This window comes from Solenopsis invicta, chromosome 8 (genome assembly GCF_016802725.1).
Source record: "Solenopsis invicta isolate M01_SB chromosome 8, UNIL_Sinv_3.0, whole genome shotgun sequence".
NCBI lineage: Eukaryota > Metazoa > Arthropoda > Insecta > Hymenoptera > Formicidae > Solenopsis > Solenopsis invicta.
This window is the reverse complement of record NC_052671.1, coordinates 14,993,701-15,001,977: the sequence shown is the minus strand read 5'-3', so window position 1 is coordinate 15,001,977 and position 8,277 is coordinate 14,993,701. Positions and strand designations below refer to the sequence as shown.

The following is an 8,277-nucleotide window of genomic DNA, read 5'->3' as shown; positions in this document are numbered from 1 at the left end:
GCAGCAGGTTGTTCAGATTTTATTTGTCGAAGCCGCCAGCGCCCTTCTTCGTGCCCGCGCTTATCGTCCTCGGACGTTCCTCCCCGGCGCTTTCTCCCACCTCCCCCTCCTAGGAAGCTGGAAAAAAATCCGTAAACGGGTAAATATTAAAGGCTTGACGCCCCCCTCGCCGCATCCGATAACGGGGGGGTCCCGCTTTTCGGAGCTTCGCGATACTATCTTTATTTCTCGAGATCGTAAAATTTTACAGTCGAGTTACGGGCAGGGATTTTTATCGTCGTGACGACGGTTCGTCGTTTCTTTCGCTTTCACCGCGCCCGAATCTTCGCCGTGCGCGATATTCGTAAGCAGGGGATGAAACGTAAAGTTACGGAGCTATCAGCAATTAAGGATGATTTGGTTTTGCATTACCAACTAGAAGTTACCGAAACTTACAAACTGCAGAATCCGTTAAACAACACGAATGTAATAATTGTTTCAGTTTCAATATAAAATAATGATTGTAAACAAAGTTATTCAATAAAATAAAAATGGGAACCATATAACCCTCTTCTCTTCTATGCAAAAGGTGAAAGAATACAATGTACGTAATAATGATTAAATATTATATTAAAATAATTTTTTTATTCTACAATTTCATATGCTTTTATACTACTTGGAAGCCAGTAAATTTAACAAAAAATAAAGGCTTATTCAGAATGCAGAAAACTTACGAGTTAGCCACATGGGACGGGAGTACCAAATAGCCATTTTGAACTTTCGTAAACTCTCACTTTGAAAATAGCGCAAAAATTTTCCGGCTCATCGTATTTATAGATAGCAAAAGTTTTTCTTTAATCTCAATCCAAATTTTTTAATTATAATAAAAAGAGTTGCAGCAATGTAGAAAATGGTATAGAGTACATTGAATCTTGGAGTAATGTGTTAAAATTAATACATGTAAATAAAAACCTCATTGTTTTTATTTACAATAATTATTATATTCTATATAACATTTTTTTTATTACAAATAAAGTTCAAACAATTTCAGTTGAGATTATATCAATTAATTAAGCTGTATGTTGCTCGTGATTCGAATCGGCGAATGTATTTAAAGGAAATACTTCACTACGAATAAACAGAAACAAGGAAATATGTCTTGAATAACGGATAAATTTCACCTACATCAATATTTACGAATTATCAAAGAACGAAACGTTGGCCTTCAACCTTCGTCGAACGTTCTTCAGTGACACACGATCCGTGATACAGTGCGGAAGTATTATAATGTTATCGCCGTATGAGCATTACTGATTGTAGCGACATTGTAATATTGTAACCATAAAATTTATCGTGATCACAGTCAACCAGAAAAGAATATTAATTCGATCTCTAGTAAATAATTAACGATTTATAGTATGTTAGGTTACGGTCACAGTGAATTTCTGTCTCTATACTTTGTACCAACAAAAATGCTCGTTACAAAATGCAAGATATGTGCTGAAGATATCACAGCCGAAGATCATGAATGTTTAGACGGACTTTTAAAGGTACATCTTTTAGATCGACACCGACCAGCAGTAACGCAAGAAGTACACAGATATATCGTTAGTGGCGAATTGAGGGGATTTTACACAATGTTCATAGATACTTCTGAGATAATATGCGAATTTGATAGTTGCAGTATCAGTATATTTTGTGGTTACGATTTCTTAATCAATCATTTAAAATATCATCATGGTCTATATAATCCTGAAAATCATCCTTTATATGAGCGAATTGTTTTTTCTGGACAACGGTATCAACCAACATGTTGGGAAAAAGCGAACATTACAGAACACCGGAGCTCTCTTAACTTGATTTGGCGATATTGCACAGTAATTACGCATTTTGTGTTATGCAATTTTTGTGGTGAACAATTATGGCCAACATTTACGCCAAGAAGATTTCACAAGAGATTTATAGTGCTTCATATGATAATTATACATCGAGAGAGAGTTGAAGAAATGCTGAAAGAAATTTGGGAAAGTGTTGAAGATACTGATTTATCACAACATATTGCATTTGACTTGCACAACCTTCAAACAGAATGCACTTATTGCGAACGAAAATTTTGTCCCTTTAAGGCAACAGATTACTTAAAGAATCACGCACTTAGCCATCTTCCAATATCACGAGACATAATCCAAGAATCAAAAACTGAAAAAGACCAATGCGAACTTTTATGATAGGGCAACAACCAGCCCCAAGTTTGCAAAAGTAGCAGAGATCAAGAAAGACGGTAAATATTGCAGGTACTGATATATTATGTTTTAGTTTATTTACATACCTACATTTGAAAACAAAAATTATTATAATAAATTAAATTATAAAAAATTGAATATAGAATAACGATTAATTATTAGGATTGCAGAAAGTTCATATGGATGATGACATAAAGTTAATATTTGACACATACGTGTTGTAAATATACGATTGTTTAAGTCAATTAACATTTTTTAGTAAAATTTACATCAAGATTAGGCAATTCTAATTTACCATCACTTAATTGTTATCAAAATTTGTATAAATGTAGTATGTGATGAAAAATTCAAAATTTATGATATTACTCTTACGGAAAAAGACTACAAGAATACAAAAAAAATTACGGTATACTATGAAAAAACTGATGTTTTGTAATAATATATCAGTATTTAACCAAAAATAATGATGACATTAATGTCGAAATCATCGAATCGACAATGTATCAACCTTGATTTTATTATCACTTCTGGTTGACAATGAATCATTTTTCCGGAAAGATTGTCAAATATTTTTGAATGGTATTTTTATTAGATCAATCTCATTGATATTTGACTAACAGAATTCAAATTTTCATGAAATTGACCAAATAATGAATATGATTACAATATCAATACCAACCGTCCTATTGCGTTTTTTTTTATTTTCTTAATTATTTTTTATATGAGTTAAATTGCCAGTAAAGAGCACGGAGACATAAATTTTATTCTAAATTTTGAAAGCAATTATCAATGTGTTAGGTATCAGTAAGAAAAAACCATGTCTCTGATTTTTTAAATAACATGTACAAACAGGCAATATTGAAGAATGATTCGCTTTACATTGTTGTAACGCAATTTTAAGTATTAATAAGTTTTAATTTTTGCAATTACCTAAATTAAATAATATTTATTAGATAAATTTTTATATATATTTATATATTTTTTATAAATATCAGGCAATTTCAATTTATTGTTACCTATTATTCAAATATTCAGTGATGGGCGAAAACTTCCATATTCTCACAAAATGTTGATCAAATATTTTCGAGTGCTAACAGTATTAATACATGATTATAATTTGATTTTTTAGGTATTTGGATTATAAAAATTAATGTTTGCATCCAACAATTAAATAACAATGTGACTGAGATACAAATTTATAGTATTAACCACGTAAGTTACGATTTTTATTTTTCAATAATATTACTTCTTTTATTATATATTATATTATATAAAACATTATTAGAACTACTAATATATATTTATATATTTAATTATTTATTTATACGTACCTAAAATGGATGAGTACATGCATACATATGTATATGTTTGTGTATGTGTGTAGGTTCTATAGTAAGGCGGATAATAAGGACTACAAGGAAATGCATTACATTTCAAATTTTGATAGCACCAATAAGAGGCACAGTTATGACTTCAGTTTCTTAAATAGTCTGTAATATGTGATAGGCATTTAATACTACTAATAATTAATTTGCTACTACTAATAATTAATTGTTATGATACGTAAAGCGAATTTACAAACTAAGCATTGACAGTTATACGAACATATAACTTATTAATTAATTTACAGTAATTATTCGTATTCTTTATTTTTATATAAATTATTATTTGAAATTTTTTGAATCATTGTCGACAAATCCATTTTTTACGTATATTATACGACACCTGTATCATATCTTTTAATATCTTGATTTAAGTTTTTTAAAATACTTATTGATTGCTTAAACAACTTTAAGAGGTCAAATTATTTGTACAATGTAAATATTAATATTTGAAAAACGGAATGGTGTTAATTTGTGTTATCACTCTTCATTACAAGAAACAGAATGTTAATATAGTATAAACAATAAACAATAAAAAAAATTTAGATGAAATTAGTGAATTAATAATAAGTTGAATTCAAATATTATAACGTTAAAGTTACGCCCACACATTGTCAAATTTAGTATATACCTTTATTTAATAAAAAAAACAGTTATTATAATATGTAGAAACAACTTTAAGTATATTTGATTTGGTGTATTGTTAGTTCATGACCATATTTAATATTATCATTATAATTATATGTGTTTAATGATTATAACGATGACGTAGTTGGAAGCATTCTAACTAATAAATTTTAAAAACTGTTTGGTTCAATTAATGTCTAATTAATCTAAGATATATAACTACTCAGTATGATAAATGTATATTTAATACTTTTGGTGGCAATAAATTTTATTAAACACTTTAGAAAAATAAATTGTTTTAAATTTATTTACAGATTTTTTTTTTTTTGATGATGAAAACTCTTGAAAATATATATTCTCATTTATATCATATTAATCAATAATTACATTAGCAACCATACTTTTGCAAACACTTCATATCCTTGTAAAATTTATGTATTACGAAAAATATACTTATTTTTTGCAGTGTTTGATTTTTTCTGTTTGCTTCTTATTAAAAATCAATTACTTTCATATACCTGAAGAATTATACTTTTCAAAGAATTTGAATTTTTCAAAGCTTTATATGTATATAACTTTTTCATGTGTATATATAAATTATAATTTTTTAAGTTAAATAACCGTTACGCAATTTGTACGTTTAATTTTCAGTAATTAAATTATAATGCGTTTTTCAAAAAAAGGAACATGTAAGCCAAACTGGATGTACATATGTGTAATAATATTATTAATCCTTAAACAGAATTCAATCCAAAAAATTACGAAAACTTAACACATCAAACACCTTCGATTTGCTACTGCTTACGTTACTGCTTTACGATCTCAAATGGTTAATTCTTTTATGAACTGTTTACGTATCTTTATATACCACTAGCACATTATTCTTCTTTCCTATTCAATTGCAAAAAATCATGACTATCCGGATGTTGACCCTGAAATCAGCTATTAATGAAACGATAAGAGATTTGTCTTACAATGGTTTATGCAGAGAAAGTGTCACTATTTTGCTGCAGTTTTAGGTAAATGATCTTTAAACAAGTAATTTAATTCAACTAACTTTTGAACGAATTATTATAGTTGTATTAATATACATAAAAAATTGATTTAAATCGTAGCTTCAAATTAAATTTGCAAATAAGTACTATAAAACGTGCTTTTAAATAAGAATCAAAAACAAACTAGACATTAAATATCCCAGCAAACACCACGTTACATGTAACGTAAATGTTAGTTGCAATTTCCCACTCAACAATGTAACTGTTATATAACACACTCGTTATATAACAGTTACATTGTTGAGTGGGAAATTACAACTAACATTCACGTTACATGTAACGTTGTGTTGGTGGGTAATATTTGAATCAATGATAGATTTGTACCCAGGTTTTACATATGTTCAAATAATGGAAAAATATATGAAATTTGAAACTTTTAGTCGTACTTTGAGATGCGACACGCGCGTCCTTAAAAAGAAAAAACTACCGATCAATCGGGTTTGCTTTTGCGTATCTGATATTAGTATCACGTAAACCGCGAGTAAAATCGTAACCGGCGACACGCTTTATCTTTCTCTATCTGCATGACCTTCTCGCGGACGTCATTGGGACGATCATCATTATCGTTTGTCAGAACAAGAGAAGGCTAGGTGGATAGATAGGACAAGGCGCTCCGCAGGTGGTACGGCGAGGGTTACAGTCCGCCCCGTTATACCGCGCTCGTCCATTAGCCCGCGTCCACGAAAATTATCTGTGACACAAAGACGATAGGTGGGCGCGCGCAAACAAGTTAGCCGTCTCCTGATTTCGCGGAGTGGCAGCCTCATAATTGTTACGACGTAACCTCCAGATAATCGCGTCTAAAGTTTCAGGACGTTTCGTACAGTTAGTTGGCGGTTTGGTTGGGAGCCGGGCATTTAGCCCGTATTGTCGTGCATACGCCGAGCGTGGATGTACACGCTCGGAGTCCTCTTTGCCTACAGGCTCGTTCAAACGGAACGTACGTGTTCCCTCGCTCTGTGTGCCGGGGCACGGGATTGTACTCCTCCCGCCTCGTACGGCTCGAGCGTCCGTAATCCGTTCATGGACGAACTGCTGGCTCCGGTAGACACGTACAATGCTTGCCACTTGAACTTCCACTGGATGCTGCGTATCCACGTTGTTAATACCGCATAATTTCTATTACTTTTCGCCCTCGGCTCCTTAATCGCGTATATCTATGCCTCGGGGGTCACGCGAGGGAGATGTGGAATAGTTGTCCCTTTCTTGATACAATGTATCTTAACCTTTTTGACACATACACTCTCTCTTTCTCTCTCTCTCTCTCTCTCTCTCTCTCTTCTAGTTTATCATCCCTTATAAAAATTGCATTGGTCGACTCTTCACTTTAGATCATCAATCTGTCCTCTATGTATAATTACTAAGTTTCATAACTCTCATCTTTCTGGATCTGATCTTCGGATGGATCGAGATCTATAGAACAATGCGTACGGATATAAAATTTTGTTCTAAAAAAAAGAGAGAGAGAGAGAGAGAGAGAGAGATTGTGAGAAAGATACACACAGAGAATACGCAGGGAGCCGCGGTTAATGCGTGTGCGAGCGACCACACGAATTAACGCTTGTTTCCAAAAGCCCTAACGTGCCTGCGACAATTCTTGAGTGCTGTCTGCTGCAGAGGCAAAAAGGGGAGGAAAGAGAGAGAGAGAGAGTGTGTGTGTGTGTGTGGGAAAGAGAGAGAGAGAAAGAGATGGAAAGCACCGTGCCCTCCTCCGACTAGCAACCTTCCACCTCCGTCTCCTCCACCTCCATCACCGCCGCCGCCGCCGCCGCCACCTCCGCCGCAACCAACCCCTTTCTCTGACCCCGGGGATGCGGAGCAACCACGTTAAACGTTGGTAATGTTAACGTAAATAGATTATAACACTCTGTTAAACAGGCAGGCAGGCGGGTGGGCCTCGGCTCGTGCGAATTACTCACGGATCGCGTGACACGTTCCCCTGTCCTGCCAACCGCCGCTTTTGGCTATCATCCTACGTGGTGCACGCGTCGACGACGCGTCCTCCCACCGTTCTCCACCCGACTTGACTGTGTCTACCTACCTACCAACCGATGCGGACGCGACGCGACCCGCGCTCGTACCTCGGCGCCGAAAGCAAGCGTGACCATCCTTGCGTTCGTATGAAATGAAATCGCCGAAATTTCCTTGCTCGTTTTTCGCGGGACCGCGGGAATCAACTTGCGGAATGAAAGTTGCTGCTGACGGAACGATTCGAAAAGTACGGAGCGCTCTCTCTCTCTCTCTCTCTCCGGTTTGTTCTGTCAAATACCATGCCGACCGCTGATTTCGTTACTTCGGCCTTCGAACGCCACGCTCAGGCTCGTATTTATAATTGAGTTTGTGATGAAGAAGTCAGCCGAAACCAGTCTTGACATGCGACGCGGTTTTATAAATAGACCTCGATGTTCGTATAAAATTATATTTTAATTGCGATTTAATTGAAAACGTCGAATAAAATTTGTCACAAGGTGATCTCTCGATCTCACGATTTAATAATAACAAAATATATTAAATATTGAAAGTCTTATAGTAATCGAGCATAACTTGAAAAAGTTGCGTATCTTTCAAGAGTACTCGAAAGTTAATACAAGTGTGAAAATATTTTCAAACGAGTACAATAGTATAAAAGCTAATCTAAAATATTTCTCGGAAATAAAAGCGAAGATCAAGTATTTCGTTTTCAATTTCACCTAATCATCGGAGCCAATGAAAGAATCGGCTAGTCAGATCATATCATTGTATTCGTAATTATTCAATCGTATTAAAATATTCCCCGTTTAAAAGCACGCTTACCGAATCATGTAAAACTATTGGACCAATGTTTGACTCACCAGTAAGGCTCAGTTTAAGTTTAGTTAGACTTGTTTTCTTAATTTTTATTTATGTGTGGCGATTGTATCGCATAATTAAAGTCGTATTACGAAAATTTCTTGTCGATAATTCTCACAAGAATGCTCGCATGTACTTTCGAATATAGCTGAGTTTCGTGAA

The 8,277-nt window shown here is 34.0% G+C and overlaps 1 long non-coding RNA gene across 1 annotated transcript; it reads left to right on the top strand.

Annotated features, from left to right (window-relative positions):
- The first annotated feature begins 1,215 nt into the window (after positions 1–1,215).
- LOC105198131 lies at positions 1,216–4,509 on the top strand. The gene is made up of 3 exons (XR_850855.3): positions 1,216–2,273; positions 3,352–3,434; positions 3,607–4,509. It is a non-coding gene; the product is annotated as an uncharacterized LOC105198131 (long non-coding RNA).
- Positions 4,510–8,277: the final 3,768 nt, after the last annotated feature.